General features: G+C 39.1%; 1 protein-coding gene across 3 annotated transcripts in view; it reads right to left on the bottom strand.

Annotated features, from left to right (window-relative positions):
• The window catches only part of slc20a2 (solute carrier family 20 member 2), a 76,802-nt gene extending 65,440 nt beyond the window's left edge, over positions 1 to 11,362 (bottom strand). For all 3 annotated transcript variants that reach the window (XM_041788346.1, XM_041788344.1, XM_041788351.1), the window contains exon 1: positions 11,100 to 11,362. The gene's annotated coding sequence lies outside the window, so the exon portion shown is untranslated. The remainder of the gene's footprint in view (positions 1 to 11,099) is intronic.
• Between the last annotated feature and the right edge of the window lie 6,199 nt (positions 11,363 to 17,561).

The following is a 17,561-nucleotide window of genomic DNA, read 5'->3' as shown; positions in this document are numbered from 1 at the left end:
GTGTAAACAGGGAAACCAACACTTTCTGAAAACGGATTGCGGCTGCAGTACATGTCCATGTGCGAATAGGCTTGTGATGCATATGCTGATGGGAAGCCCAAAACAAAACAAAGATGACCGACACCAGTGTACTGTTCGTGCTCCTCACTCTTTTGAATTTAACTGTACTTCTCCAACAAAGTGTTGATTTACTTCACCATCACTTGGATCAGCGGAGGTGCAGGCATGAAAATCACACCGCCATCTACTGGCCTGGCATGTATACTACATCGTTTTTGGTGTGTCCAGTAGTCTTGTGTGTACTGAGATCATTTTGAAAATGTTGCCGAATGAACCTGGAACTTTCTGGAAACAAAAATGGAAAATGAAGCAATACGTCGTGTAAACGAGGCCTATGTGTGTTTGACCAGATGGATGTGAATCCCATGCAATGACTATGTGGAGCAGGTCTAGCTGGCATGTCAGGTAATAAATATGGGTTAAATAAATAAAATTGACAACAAGTTGTTTTGAATTCTTTAGGACAATAGTACCTAGTAAAGGCATATATCTGTATCTATAAAGCAAAAACCACCAACACTCAATTAACATGATCATCACAAATACTAGAGTTAAGCTTTCCCATGCTTTTATCAGTATTTTTTTAGAGTATTTTCCATCATAGTTTCTCTGAGCTTCATTCTTCCCACAGGTCTCACTGATAAAAATAAGTTATTACAGTGAATAGCCATGTTCTCCAGGACAAATATAGTTGAACAGGGAAATAATGTCCATTCTACTTCCCATATATAAACCACAATGGCTCACAGTTCAGCAGTAAGCCTGTCATTAGCATAGTTAACACCAGGCCAGCACCAAAACAAGAGACGCTCTGTGTGACAACGCTTTGATACGGACCCTGCTGCTTACAGAAGGCCACCAGAAACCCCACAAAACGCCTCTCATGACCAAGTGGAGAGGACAAACGCAGCCAAAAAACACACAAAAGGGTCAGAGAAAACGATGCAACCAGCATAAGCAGTCACATGCTAACCAGGGTAATAAATGGATAATTGTTTCCATGTAAGTCAATGTGAGTTTTTCCATTTTATCTGGAGAGTATAGAGGTTTAGACTTTAAGAAGCCCATAACTTAGAGTAGAGGTTTTCTTTTATGTGTCACTGTACCCAGTCTAACTGAGGGTCTCCTGCTTCAAAACAACCAGCACAGGACACCTACCAGGAATGGTGATTAAAACCAAGAATACATGCTAACTCTAAGTGCTTTTATTTGTCAAAAAGACAGAAGAAACCACCATAAAATACCACATTTGTTGAGTGAAGACATGCTGGTAAAAGACATTTGCAGCATTAAGGTAATTAAGGCTTACAATTCAGTAAAAAGAAAAATGCTGGTCTACGTGACAGCGGTAACAGAACTAAAGAAAACCCTTATGGGATATTTAATCTGTTGTTAGCATGCCACTGGATAGGAGTTCCTTGAACACATCTGCATACATAAACATGTCAACAAACCACAAATACTAGAAATGCAGCCTCAAGTGTTTCTGAATCTATAAAGCTAAGCTCATAATGGAGAAGTTAAAGCTGCACCAGTGGTTTTAAAGTAGTCTAATTAAGAGCTGAAATGGTTTGACTATTTTCCCAACTGTAGGTTGCCCTGACCCTGAGGCCAAGCTGAAATTCAGTCCTCAAGAGACTCACGTAACTGTGATGTTTGAAAAACAGCTTCTGTGGAAAATGGTAGGGCTTGTTTTCATCATCTTTCTCCATCACCTTTATCTAGCATCTTACTGAACGTGTGCTCCTCTATTTCCTTTCAACAACCCTCGCATGCTGACCTCTCCTTCGCCCTCTCCTCTCCTCTGTTTGTCCTGACTTTTATTAAATACCTGATATCAGCTCAACATGATCACCGACATGCTTTGCCAGGTTTTCAGCAACAATATGGATTATGCAAAGCTCGTACAAACAGACGTGTAACTCACACGCACACATATACACAGCATGAAGATTTCCACTGTGCTATCATGTGATGTTGCCATGGCGAGGGAGGGCTCAGACATAACAGTATGATTGTGCTTTGAGGGCGAGGTGGGCTGATCAGAGAGACAGACTGTTCTCTGATGGTGACGCTGCAAGACCTGGTGCCAACTGCCTTTCCGCCCACTGAGGCAAGGACACACCCACTGGCAGAAGGGCTGGACCACACGGTGCCCCACCGTCATGGAAACCACGACAGCTCCCACCATACTTTCTATACATTTCTTAGTCCTCTTTTGTTCCAGCCAGACAATGAAGGCCATGTCTTCTTTTCAGCAAAAAATATTCATCATTTTTATTTGGTTAAAGCTCCTGTGAGGAACAGTGCATTTGTTTGGTTTTGGTGCCCCCTGCAGGCAAAGTGGAACCTTTGATCTCTTAGCTTTTTTTTTTTTCCTGTGCAAGCATTTTAAAACCATATGCCTTATTCTAGGATTAAAATGTAGCACTCTTTAAGAGTCTTTGCAGTGGTAAATAAGAGAAAGGCTTGGTGTTAATCACTGTGTTGACTCCAGTGTAGGTACCAGATCTGTCTGGAGCCTGCGCCTTCTGATGGCGTAGCACATTATGATTGGCTGGGATGATGTGTCGCGTCATTATTGGTTGGACGCTTACATGGTAGTACAGTGAACTAGTTAGCTTTCCACAAAGCTAACTCTGACAGCTAACTTTAGCGTCTTAGCGTTAGTCATACTGTGACTTTCTCTTCACCTCTGACTCATTCTCTTTCAACCCTCCATATTTTTGAGGTGATGCGAGGGTGTGAGAACATCATTTTGGACAAAATATTAATAAGAGCTGAGTCAAAAGGTGAAGCTCTCGATTTACCGGTTCCTACCCTCACCTATGGTCACGAACTGTGGGTAGTGACTGAAAGAACGAGATCGGGGATACAGGCGGATGAAATGAGTTTCCCCCGCAGGGTGTCTGGGCAGGGTGAGAAGCTCGGCCATCCGGGAGGGACTTGGAGTAGAGCCGCTACTCATCCTCAGATTTGCTTCCGTGATACAATGGATAAGCATTTCAACAGATGTCTTTTATAAAGGATTAGTCCATCAATAGTTTAAGGGATTAATCAACTATCTTTTTAGTTCGAATTAGCTACATCCACAGCAGTGCACCTCTTTGAAACTGTCCTGTACCACAGCAGTGAATGAGCAATGATGGGGACATTACTTCTACAGTACAAGAGTACTGCCATTAAACAGTAACTAGTGAGGCGCTCAGATGGCCTAGTGATTAGGTAACGACCCATGTACGAGAACGGCCCGGGCTCAAGTCTGGCATGTGGCACCTTTCCCGCATATCTCTCCCCACCCTCTCATCCCATTTTCTGATCCCATCCAGTATACTTCCTTTCAAATAACGGTAGAAAAAGCCCAATAATAAATGTAAAAAAACAAAGTAACTTGGTAAGTTTCTGCATAACATACAGAGAAAAGCAAAGTGTGTAACCACAGACAAGAACTCATTTGCAACTTGTTAGATTATACTTTTCAGACAGCTCATAGCCTCCTGTAGGTCTACCTCTGAATGTGTTCACTCCATGTCTTTCTATAGCCTTGTTTAAGATTCATAAAATGTCATTCTGTAGCCTAGTTACACATGAAATAACCTTTATAGCTCTTTAATATGCTCATAATCTGACAATGAACTTGGCAGAGCCGATTCAATGAAAATAATGCAACATTGGCTCTTAAATTTGTATTTTATCATATTTTTCTTATCCCTTTTTTCCAAAAATTCAACACATTTGTGGTAAATGTTGTTCTCTCTGCCATCTTGCTGAACTAGCTATGCAAACATACTAACACAGAGGTTAACCTTCCACAGTTATGCGCTGACACGCAGAAGAGAAACAAACTATGACGATGCCAAGAAGATTTTCTTTTTGTTGACAAAAGGTTAAGAGGCTATGCATTTTTCCAGGATTAGTTTTATGAAAAGTAATTATTGAATGGATAACTTTAAGTACAAAACTAACACATTATATTATTTGTCACCAAAGAAAGGCAATCTAAGTACTCTGACAAATATACAATGACACACCCAACACTGCCTTTTAGTTAACATCATGGCCAAACTCATTATCAACAATAAACAATAATATTACTGAAATTTACTGTGTTATTTAGCAGGAATATCAACATTACAATCCTGACCTCATTACTGCACAGCAGGAAAAGTTAAATTAGTAATATGATTGAACTCATTATAAAGAAATCATAAATATCTGCACTAAATTTTCCAGGAAAATCACTGAACTGTTTAATAAATGTGAAATCTTAACCGTGTCAACCACAGTGGTAGTGAAACTGCAAAGCCTTACACTCATTCCTCTGATTAATTATTTCAGTGGATGGAGATCAACATTTTGGCTCTCTTCCTTCTTCAGAGTGTAATGCAGCACTCACATGACCTGTATTTACACCAGCTGGCTCGGGACAGGTGCAACAAATAAGGACAATCACTTTAAGAGGCCAATCTAAGGGAGGACTGGATACGAACACGAGTTTCAGCTAAGGTCATGGAGATCAACTCTGTCATTAGAATTTATCCCCTGGAGATCATGAAAGTATGTACAAAATGTCAACTTAAGCCACCTGATAATTGCTGGGATATTTCAGTCTGGACAAAGGGTAGGACTCAATGACATCACCAGTGCCAGGGCTGCTGACATTCATGGCTAAAAATCACAACAAAGAAATAAAAGTATTTCTCAAGCAGTCCAAAAATAGAGCCAGAAGGATAAGTCGACTAATGGCTTGATTTTTACATAAGATATAAAAATTGTGGAGTGGCAGCAAATCCTTGTGCTTGAAACCAGCAACTGTGCCATTTTTAAAGACTGATTTGGGGGCTTTTTGTATTTATTGGAGGAAAGCAGATAGTGTAGGATATCATGGTTAGATTGGGGAATGATATGCAGGAAAGGGACTCAAGGATGGATTCCAATGTGAGTGAGCGCTGCCTGCTTGGGAGACTAGCTTCTGAACATTTGGGGCAACCTAACTGCCAGACCATCTACACCCACAACTGTGCTGTTTTTTGTGGTTCAATTTATATTTCAGTGGCACTGATTGCCTACCTGTTAGGACCCATCCCATGTGCAAAAGGTATAGCCCCCCAAACAGGCAGCCCGGGTTCAAATCCAACGATTGCTCATTCCCCACGCTCCCGCTGATTTCTAACTCTATCTAATAAAGGCATTTCCCTACTGACCTAACATTTAACCACTATAGTTACATCTATGATCATTTTTTACAAACTAAAGACCAAATCTGCCTGACTTTCTCCCCTTTTAAAGAAAACAATGGGATCTAAAATTTTAGAGAAAAGTGCAGCTTAGGAGAGGCACTTTAAAGAAATGTAGTTTAACTTATTCACTTGTTATCACAGTGTGAGAGGCCTAATATGAATTCAGCATAAACTAGAACTATAAATAGAGCCACACATGTCAAAAAGTTTATAGAAACAGCAAAGTGTGAGTGCACATGTGCAGAAAAACCACCTCCACCAAAACTGGTCTGACTCTGTTTGGCATGGCAACATTACACAATGTACAAAAACTTTGTGCACGCGTGCATACAAATAGCTCCTCTCTCCCCTCCTCCACTGATTTCAACGCAGAACTTTCAAAACACCAGCTCCAGCCGCCTAACTTGAATTGTTGTTTAAATATGCACTGCCGTGTGTCTGTTATGACGCCGCTCAATTCACGGGTCAGCATAAAAGCGGCGCCCTGGCTGTGTGCTCTAAACTGTGGCTGCACAAAGGCAATTGAGTGGTGAATCCCTCTGCCTGGATTGTTTTTCTCTACAAAGCTTACACACAAAGGGCAGGTCATTGTATGATCAAAATATAAATTAAATTGTCCCTAATGTTTCGGAGAACTCGCCTCATATCCACAAGGTAGAGGTTGAAAAATTTAATTAAGGCTCAATGAAAAGACAGGCCACAACAACAACAGTGATATCCATTTCTCCTTTGTGCCAAAACTATCTGTTGAGATAGCAAGAGGTGCTAGGTTCAATGCAAGAGTTTAAATGTTTCTTGGAAAGCAGGTCCACTCAGCAAATCAGGCAGCTGCAAATGCAAAACAGCAGATTAAACTGTGTGGGCCCAACAATTTTAATTAATCCCCTTTAATGAGTTCTACAAATAGAGTATCTAAGGTTTAAACACGAGTAAAACAGTTTTAGAAGCTGCAAATGACAACATTTATGAGCAAAGATAGGTGGGTATGTGTTTAAACAGTTTAGGGAAGGGTAAAGGAGAGGCTGGTCAGCAGGAGTCCCATGCTGTTAACTCATAATATCACATGAAAAAGGTGTGTAAAAAAAAGGGAAGTCATTAATCAGCATATCTTATCACAATCTACTTTTATATCAGTACAATGACCTTTATGGCTAGACGAGATTCAGCCTCGGTTATTTAGTTCCTCCAGTTTACAGGCCATGGAGAGTTAAAAAAGCACTCATATTACATATTCTCAGCAAAGATTTAAGAGAGAAAAATACCTTAAAGAGAACATGTGGAGGGGCCAGGCCCCTGCATTCTTCTCGTTTCTCAGTCGTTCTTATCGTAATATGAAGGTTAATCATTGACTTCCAAAGCCATTCTAGCTACTATGTACTCATGCAGACTAAAACGCAGCAGGCCATTGGAAATTATTTTCTGAGGTGTATGTTCTCAATAGAGAAAATGATACAAGGACTTAATTTCTGAGACATTCTAATTAAACTAGAAGCAAGTATGAAAACGTAAAAGTTGAAACTATAAGAGTCCAAAGCAGAGGAAGTACTATACATGGTTTAAAAAAATGCTCATTTGAAGTCTAATGTTTTGGCTCAGCTATACATCAAATTTACCCCATTTTCACATCAATAACAGGAGAACCAGTTACTCTACTCTTTAAAGCTCTTGTGTAGAGTATAATATCTAATAGGGCTGAACGATTTGGGAAAATAATCTTAGTGCAATATTTTTTTCAAATATTGCAATTTAATATGTGATTATTTCTAAATTCCTCATCTTGTGTATTTATAAAACAAACTTACAAGCCACAAATCATTCTATATTATAACAACACAATATTAGGCAGATTAAACTAGGGCTGGACTACCTGAAAAAAGTGATTATTTGACTCATACTGCAAATAAGATATGAATGTGTAGTGAAGGGAACTGACATTTTTATGTCATTCTAAATTTTAATTAGAAAAACTTCTACAAAAACAACCCAAGTCAGATTTTTTTCAAACTATTCTAGAAAAAAATTGACAGTTTAATGTTTGCATGACCCCTAAACATCTCTGCTGAAAAAAAATTGTATTTGATACATTTCAGGTTTAAACGGGACATGTTATGCAAAAATCACTTTCAGGCTTTTCTAACACAAATATGTGTCCCTGGCCTGTCCACAATTGCCTCAAGTACCAGAAAAATCAATTCCCTCTCCCCCTATCTTTCTCCACCTTTCAGAAAATGTGTGCTGAAACAAGCCGTTCTCAGATTTTACATCTATTGACCTCACCAGGGGCCTAAGCACCCGCCCCCAGGTTTGGTTGGCCTTCCCCCACTTTGAGGAAAGTTCTGCCCTCCTCTACTGATCCTCACAGCTGCCAGCTGAGATGCCGGATAGCTCAGTGGGTTACCCTGCTGACTGGGAGATTGATGGTTCGAATCCCAGTCTAAACTTTGGGGTAAAAAATGTCTGTAATATGCTGCATCCATTTCCTGAGAGGGGTGTGGTCAGGGTCGGAGTCAGACAGCTAATTACCATTTAAAGCCACAGACACAGAAACGACTCGTTCTGAGAAGTGCTGAAACAGAGGGGTTTTTAGACATGCAAAAATCCAATACTGGAGTGTTTTTCCAGCAATAAACTTCACAGGCATGTTTTGGGGACCTCTGAGAACAATATAAACCTGTCTTAAAAGGGTAAAATATGTCCCCTTTAAGAAATATTGCACCCTCTGAGATTTGAAAGTTGCGTATTGTGATTTAATCTTAATTTTAACTGACGCCCAGTCTCAATATGTAGTCATGAAATAGACTGAAATCAGTATCTGTGCCTCTACATAACCATATCGAGGCAAACCAGGCCATTAGAGAGAAGATTAACTATTTCTGTGTAATAATTCTAAATGCCTGTCATTGCTGCCTCTGGCTAAGTGCCACACAAATGGATAACTGGCATTCTGCATAAACCTGCTTTAGAGCCTGTGTCCATTTATTTTTGTTTTTTACTAAAAGCTCCAACAGCCTCAGTGTCAGAGTGCCTCTTGCCATTGTTTACTGTTGCTAGGTTACCAAAGTTGACTTCTGTACTCAGAGACCATTTGATCTACTCTGTGTACTCAATATGTTTCCTTTAGCCAAGGAAATCATTCAGAAAACAAAGGAAAAATACTGTACAGCAGTCATACCCTGGCATTAGCAGCAGCTCTGAATTTTACCTATAAGGTCAGATTTGTTTCTCAGCCGCCATTAAGGTTCACAATTTCATATCAAAAGTCCCGCTCCTTCTTGATTTGGTTTAGCCGTGGAGGAGAAGTGACATTGAGGAGGGCAGCAGTCATCTAAACGCTGAACTTATTTTAACTGAGAGTGCTATAATGCAGCAGGAAAAAAAAAAAAGCATTTCGCACTCAGGTGGGGGAGCGTTAAAACACCGAACTGAATTGTCACTGTATTGAAAAGTGGCACAAAAAGCACCACTAATGGCCCTTCATTATATTTTTCATGGCAATATTCACAGAGAGATATGTAATTAAGAAATTTAACAGACAACACTACCTGCACACACAGGACAAGATCAGCACTGATAAGATTTACTGATTTGTCCATGCAGGGCGGAAAATAAAGTGAAATATATATTTATATATAGTATTTTTTTTAAGATTTATTTTGGGGCATTTTTGTGCCTTTATTAGATAGAGGAGGACAGTGGATAGAGTCAGAAACAGGGTCAAGAGTGGGGGAGAGACATACAGTAAAGGTCCTCAGGCTGGATTCGAACCCGGGCCACCCTCGTACATGGGGAGTGCCTTAAACCACTAGGCCACCTGCTCTACTAAAGTCAAATATTTGAGGTACTTTTAATCCTTTTATGCTTGTATATATCTTGATTATTTTTATGTAAAATATATTGGCTACGGTTCAAAAAAAAAGTAAATGTCCATGCAAAAAATACATGATACATGCAGCTGGGGTAGCATGCTGCCCACCCATTCTACTCATAATATAGACATCACCTGGTGCCAAAACTGCCATATCTATCAAAATAAAAGCATTAATCAGTACTCAAATACTCTGAATAATAACAACATTATCAAATTCAACCATAAATTATCTCCCCCAAGCAAAACAACAGCTAATAAATAAATAAATACATTGGAAATAATCAAACTGGCTTGCGCCAACAAAAGCTTTAGTTCAAAACTAAGTATCTGACACTTAAAAACACAACTACTACAACATTGCCCATTACTACAACTTAAGACAGCATGGCCCAATAGAACGTACTATTACTAGAGTAAAAAGTTTTAATTATCTCCAGATTTAGCAAATGCAACTACAGAATGATTCTAACACATTAATGTACCAATATTTATGATCTAAAGATCAGGAATTAATTTATCATTGAACCGTGTCAATTTTAGCAACCCCTGTGGAGAAAACTTCACATCTTATCTCTAAATAGTAAGTAGTGTTTCTGACAAATAATCTCATCCTGCTTACTTTAACCAGTCAGATGTATGACTAAGTATGAATCTTTTCAGATGAAATTAAATATAAATGGCTTTTGTCTGACAAATGTCATAGGCGTGAAAATGGCTGTAAAGAATTAATCAACGTGGTTGCTGATGGTCTTGTTTCCATTTGTGGGTGATAAAGACGGATCAGGATTCATCTGAGTCAGTTTTATAAACAGCTAAAAACTCCTCACACAGGGCTCTAAAGTGGATTTTACCTGTTTTACAGTGTTGTATTTCTGTTAAAGTGGTATCTATATGGAACTTTTTACAGTGCTGTTTTTGGCCCGGCTGTTTTTTTGTTATCTTTTCCACCCCTCTGTGATGACTGTGCCTGTGTGTGTGATTTTTAATGGCACAAAGGAAGAGGCTCGCCCTGGGGCTTCATAAGCAGAGCCAGTGTCACAATAGGTCCCTAGTTTGTTATCACTGGCTCATATCTGCAGGTGAACAGAGGTTTATTTCCCTGTGCTGTCTGACTGGCTCTGACTGGCTGTGTGGCTGGCTGACATCCACGGTGAAATAACGAGGTAGAGACACCAGAGCAGAGACAATAAAAAAGCCTAACGCTTGTGATGTCGACCGGGGAACAGACCTGAGGCACTTCTCAGATTTTTGGGATAGGCTTGTCCTAACTTCTTATTGTTATTGGGCAATGGGGCGATAGTTACGGTGCACAATGCGCATGCTCGACCACTGACCCGCCTTGTCGTCAAATAGTGTCTACTCGGTGCACGAAAAGCTCAGCAGAGTGAAATGAACTCGCGTGATTGACGACAAAGTAATTAGACGCACGTTGAGCGCGGCGCTTTGGGCCAAGCTCTCGCCTTTTCTTGGCTTTTCCACTTTCCCACACTGGTCCGACCGGTGAACAGACCACCAGACAGCCTGTGTGAATCGATGCTATTGTGATACACGGTCGGATGTGGAGTCACAGTCACACACGTGCAGCAGCTTCATTCAGCTGCGTGCGAGCGGTGGCAAACAACGTTACGGGCTTGTTACGGCCAAATACAACCACTTGTGGTGACATTTGACATTCATTGTGATTCCTGTCAAAGCTAACGACTCAGACTCAGATTATTTCGTGAGTGTAAGCTGCCGCAGCTGAGTTACATTCACAGACATTTCTGTTTCACGTTGTGTTCATACTTACCAGGCCCGTTCCGTCTCGAGCACAGACGCTCACCACAAAGAAACACGTTAAGGAAAAAGTGGCTAAACAGGACAGAAAGCCAGTCGAAGCGAAAAAGCACACAGCGGCAGCGTGTCTTTTTTGCCTGACAAAATGTACTTACCAACGAAATAGGACACCACAAGGGGGGAAATGCGCCGTGTTCCTCTCCGCCTCCACGCCTCTATCTCTGCTTGTATTTTCCCAGAACCGTTTTCCGTGGGCTGCGTCGAATATGTCACAGATTCCAGCAGTGGCCGTCGTCCCCCACCGGAATGGTTGGTTGCCTTCGGCTTGGCGGACTCATGCGACCATGTTGCCCTGAATGTCGCCTGCTGCTTTCATCCGGGCGTTTAGGGATTGAGCCGTCGTCTCAGCAGTGCTTAGGATGACAGCTATGGGATGAAGGAGGAGGAGGGGGGATAGCGTGAGACAGGGAAGGAGAGGGAGAGAGAGAGTAGTGGTCAATCTGTTGAGGGCATGGTGACACCATATTGGGCAGAAAGGGGCAAAATACACTAAAAGCACACACATGTTCAGGGCTTTGCTTATTAAACTAAAGTGCAAATTTTTTTAACAATTTGATCACAACAGATTGATACAAACTCATATTTTATACATAACACTTGACCGCTCATCGCAATTAAACAGGTAATATCACAGTATTATTAATTAAATATAGTATCTCAACTCAGATTTCAATTTGGGGTCCACACACTTGAAAAAGGAAATTTGTGATAAAAGAAAAACGGAAATAAAGAACAAATGTTTCTGAGCAGAGACGGAAAAAGCCCTTTAGTTCTATTTAAATGTACCCCCCGATTATCAGCAAACACATTGTCTCTTTCCCTCCCTTTCTCTTCTTTCATTGTGGATTATTTTAATTCTTGGAGACGGAGAAGGCGCGTGCAGTGCAAAGGAATCCGTCCTAGCGAATCAGTCATTTTAGTGAGGAGGGGGTCACTTATGTGTGTGTTTTTTTGTTTTGTTTCCCCTTAAATTCCCCTTTATTCTGTGTCTCAAAAGGTAAACTGTAGGTTTGCGTGATAAGGTTGTGATCACTGGGTCGATGATAATGTTTAATCCGTCAAAATGATGCCATCTATTATGGCTGTGGCCACGTGCGCCAGGCATAAATGTGTTACGTAACCAGCGCAGCCAGTCAACAACAGTGGGTGGGAGAAAGGAAGGAGGGGTCGCTTGAAGGGTAATTAAACCTGGCTTGACTTTATGATATAAATGTACATTTTGTACGAGAGAGGGTGAATACAGAGTGTTGTAGTTTTTTATTAAGGTGTTTTTAAAGAAGAAAATTAGAACACCTGTAACGTTGGCAGTCGCCCCTCAAAAATCCTCTTCAGGAGGGGAAAAACAACAGTGCACATTACTTTCAAATTTTTTTCAACCAGCTTGGGTTCACTGGTGTGTTTTGTCCTAGAAGTAATTTCCCCTTTGAATGGTCCAAACCATGTTGAGACATGACTTTCATTCAGCCCGGTTGGGTGGAACAACTGACTCTTACTCCAGTCTCACCAACGCCTTTAGTGGGCCTCCCTTATTATTCCACATAGGACCAAGCACCCATAAAAAATCCCCAATTATTGACACAGGCTACAGCCCCAAAGAACCAACCATATTACACAGTATTTAAAATTTAATTTAGTTTATTTATTAATTAATGTAATTATTTTTTAACAAGCCAACTCACATAATGTTTATATCCACATCCTCTGGGAAAAGTCGTCACCGTTTACCAGTAAAAATAAAGCAGCCATAATTATCTTGTCAATATGGCTCTAATAACATACTAAATACAAAGCTGAGGTTGTAAGTTGCATGAGTAGAGTTGCATTTATTTTCAGATCAACACTTTTCTGTTCGACTAGAATTATTATGGAATTTATTTATTGAATAATCTCTTTCAGCTTGAAGAGGATATAGAATAGGTGAGTTGATATAAATATGCAATGTGTGATAACACTGTTCAGTACTGAGATTGCAATATAGAGGGCTATCAACAAAAAAGGAGTGCATATCTACCATAATTCAACATTACATAAGAACATTACCACCTAGTGCAGGGGTGTCAAACTCGAGGCTCAGGGGCCAAATCCGGCCAGTGGTACAGTTACACCCGGCCCATAAGATATCATGTTCTTACTATAACTAGTCCTAAAATATGAGGTCTGCAGATTTCCTCCAATATGAAAATGTAAACGTAACCTTGATGTTATATCCTTAAGTCATAAAAATGTGAAAAAATAAAGAGTAAAAATAATTACTTAAAAAGAAATGTGAGAAAAGAAATTCATTTGTGTCTTCAATTCATATTTTCTATTTTACATTGTATATTTGGACCTTTTATGTTTATCATTTTGACCATTTTCAATTTATAATTTTGACTTTTTATCTCATATTATATATTATTTTCACTTTTAATCTCATATTTTGACCTTTAGGTGCACCATTTTAAATTTAAAGTCTGATTTTCACCTTTAAACATGGTTGTGTCTTTCTATTTTAAAAATTTTTACATCTAATTTTGTGTTTTGACCTTTTGAATTATAAAGTTTGACTTTCAATCTCAGATTTTGAGCCTTTTAACTTATCATTTTGACTTTTTAAGTCTCAAACTCATTTATCATCTGTCTTAATTTTTTTCCCCATAATTTACACCGCTTTCCACATTATTATGCAAATGACTTATTTCTCTTATTTTCCTCAATATTAATGCAAATGACAGAATATTTTTCAAGTCATCAGCCATTAGAGCATGATTCAAATGTTTTTTAACAAACTCTTAATGATAACAGTTATTTTTTTAAATAAAAACCTCAAAATGCACTGTTCCACATTATTATGCAAAACAGAGTTTTAAAAGATTTTATAGGTTGTAAATAACTGAGAATGGTCATTTGTTGAATTTGCAGCATTAGGAGGTCATATTTACTGAAATCAAAAGCTATTTCAATCAAAAACATTTTAACAGGCAAAGTTCCATGGTAGCATAGAAGACATTTGTGGCTGATTCAGAGCACAGACAGGTCTAGCAGATAAAGGCATAATGAGAAAGGTCTCTCACTGACAAATCCAGTTTAGAGAACAGCTGCTAAAATGTTATTACAAAGCAGCAAACAAGTATTTGAAGCTGCCTCTGGAGTCCCACAACCTCAAGGTGTAGGATCTTCCAGAGGCTTGCAGTCATGCATAAACCTACTATTCAGCCACCCCTAACCAATGCTCACAAGCAGAAATGGTTGCAGTGGGCCAGAAATACATGAAGACTCATTTTTTTTTGTCTTTTTGACTGATGAGTGCCATGCAACCCTGGATGATCCAGATGAAGGAGTAGTGGATGGTTGGTGGATGGCCACCATGTCCCAACAAGGCTGCAACGTCCGCGTCCAAAGGTGGCGAAGTCATGTTCTGGGCCAGATTCATGAGGAGAGAGCTGGTAGGCCCCTTTAGGGTCCCTGAAGGTGTGAAAATTACCTCTGCAAAGCATATAGAGTTTCTCACTGACCACTTTCTTCCATGGAACAAAAAGAAGAGCAGCACCTTCTGCAGCAAAATTTTCTTCATTCATGACAATGCACCATCTCATGCTGCAAAGAATACCTCTGTGTCATTGGCTGCTATGGGCATAGAAGGAGAGAAACTCGTGGTGTGGCCCCCATCCTGCCCTGACCTCAACCCTACGGAGAACCTTTGGAGCATCCTCAAGCTAAAGATCTATGAGGGCGGGAGGCAGTTCACATCAAAACAGCAGCTCTGGGAGGATATTCTGACATCCTGCAAAGAAATTCAGCAGAAACTCCCCCCCAAAAAAACTCACAAGTTCAATGGATGCAAGAATTGTGAAGGTGATATCAAAGAAGGACTCCTATGTTAACATGTAACTTTGCCTGTTAAAATGTTTTTGATTGAAATAGCTTTTGATTTCAGTAAATATGACCTCCTAATGCTGCAAATTCAACAAATGACCATTTTCAGTTATTTACAACCTATAAAATCTGTGTATTTTGAGGTTTTTATTGAAAAAAAAAAACTGTTATCATTATGAAGTTTGTTCAAAAACATTTGAATCATGCTCTAATGGCTGATGACTTGAAAAATATTCTGTCATTTGCATTAATATATAGGAAAATAAGAGAAATAAGTCATTTGCATAATAATGTGAAAAGCAGTGTATTACTGGCAAAAATGAGGCTGACAGTTTGGTTAAATGTGGACCCTGTTAGGGTTTCATGTTAGACCTTGATTCAGAATCTGGCCCCTTCTGTGACTGAGTTTGACACCCCTGATCTAGTGTTCTTCACTTTAAAAAACACCTATTATTGAAGCGTATCTCCTACGAACCCAAAATAAATTTTAAAAATGATAATTATTACAATAAAATGTTCTACCCACTATTGACACTAATTATTCTGAGGTTAGCAGATAGCTAGCTTGACATTCATCTAAATATACCTGCAGTATTATTCCTACAAGAATCAAATCACTTATACCATATACGCAGTAAAATTTTGGGCTCACTATAAATGTAAAAACATCCAAACTTTTGTCCAAAGTTAAAGTTTACAAGTTTATAAGATATTAAGCATGAAAGATTTTTCCCTATTTTCAAGGAGGACCCAAATTTTGGGTGTTTAGTTGGCATTTTGGTTAGGTCTCCCCCCATGCAAGTGGTCAGGGTTCATGTCCAACCTGTGGCTCTTTTCCTGCATGTCAACCTCCATACTCTCATCCCTGTTTCAAATTCCGTCTACTGTCCTATACTGGTCAATAAAGGAACAAAAGCTCAATAGCAGCATAAAAAATCTTTTTTAAAAAAAGAGCAACTTCATTGCAGAGTTCATTTTGCTCCTTCAACTGTTGCTTGTCAATGTAACTTGTGATCTGAACACTTAAGGGTCGAAATCTTGTGCCTCAGATGTTCTGCCTGCTCTCTAACAGTCACACAACAAATATCACAGCTTCATCATAGTTACCGGAAATTGATCCTCTTTGTTCTTGCTTTCCCAGAGATTTCTCATACCATGCTGAGCTCTGGTTGGAGACTGTACTTTTTACTGTACAGTTCGTACAGAATCTGATTTATTTTGAACTTGTCATTGAGTTGGCAAACAGCGCATACCTGTAAAAGCCATTTACAAAGTAAATTGCAGCTTAGCTTTGAGTCACACAGTATACTACGTACATTCTCTATCAGTCTCATGTCCAGGCAGGCCTAGGGAGAGGTGTTTACCACTTTTTCTGAATAAACTCCCACCGCTCAAACAAACTTTTACCCTATATGTACTTCATGCATATGATATTACAAGTTTCGTGATGCACTGTGGTGCTGCAGGAATAAAAATAAACACCATGAAGTTATCAATGCATTTAAAGCTATTTTTTATTCTTAGATTCATAACCTTTTTCTTGATCTTTTTGACATCTATATGCTGGATTCCAATTACACAACCCACATTGCTGTCAGCAATATTGCTTCGCCCTTACTTGTACAGTTACCATAGTGTTACTTTCTGTTTATATCTCACTTCCAATTTGTTGCTGAAGAGATAGCTTGTTGGTGTTAAGTTTGTTAACTCCAGCAGTATGCATTGATTTTTTTGGGCAGTGGGTGGTAGCACACTGACATGTATCACCTATGGACAGAAAGCAACATAAGTATTCACTTGGAGTCTTGTATCTATCCACAGGGTGAATGTAAGCATTGGATATCATCTCTCTTTGTTAGTTCCCTGGTAGTTTTACCATGTTTGAAGAAAAATTGCAATATATGTGCAGAGAGGAATGGTTTTATTCAATTTAGCACACGCAAGAAAAAGGTTGAAATGTGAAATAAGTGAAATATCCCAAAGTGATTGTGAAAGGGAAGTTTGAAAAATGTGAGGCTTTCTTGACAGTGTAAAGAAAGTGTTGACTTTGTTAAAAATCAAAAATTTGAGCTGATAAAAAATATAGATTTCTAACGTTCATGCACACGGCCAAGTTCTGAATGTGAAATAACAAAGAATGATACAGAACACTAGAGGTGGGATTTAAATACCTGACCCTGAATTTCATGCCCATCTGACAAAGTATCAAAACCAACACTTCCCATTTCTTTTTTATAAGGCAGCATATACACTTTCACTTCACTACTTAATCTTACCCTGCTCATATTTTCTAATATTTTAGACAATAGTGGGTGCTTATTGAAGCATAATGAAGTGAAATGTGAGCTGCTTCCTACAATTAGAAGCTCTCTCATGGACGTTTAAGTGACTGTGAATATCCATCATTGCCTCTAATAATGATACAAAGTTTAATACTACTCAATATTTGCATTTTACGATTCATAAACACCTAAAATTCTTGTATCCTCCCTGAGATTTTGAGTAATGCGGTAAAGGAACTAAATATTTGCTACCATCTTGTGGCTAAAGAGGGCATAGCTTTGACCCTCATCAATTTTCTTTTTGGTAATCCCTTTTAATACTTTTATAAGGGATTTGACATTAACATGTTGAACCTTAACTTATTTTAATAACATTTATTGAATGAAATAGACACTTTTAGAGAAAACATTGGAAAATTT

The sequence above is a fragment of the Cheilinus undulatus genome, linkage group 5 (assembly GCF_018320785.1).
Source record: "Cheilinus undulatus linkage group 5, ASM1832078v1, whole genome shotgun sequence".
NCBI lineage: Eukaryota > Metazoa > Chordata > Actinopteri > Labriformes > Labridae > Cheilinus > Cheilinus undulatus.
This window is presented reverse-complemented; position numbering and strand designations above follow the sequence as displayed.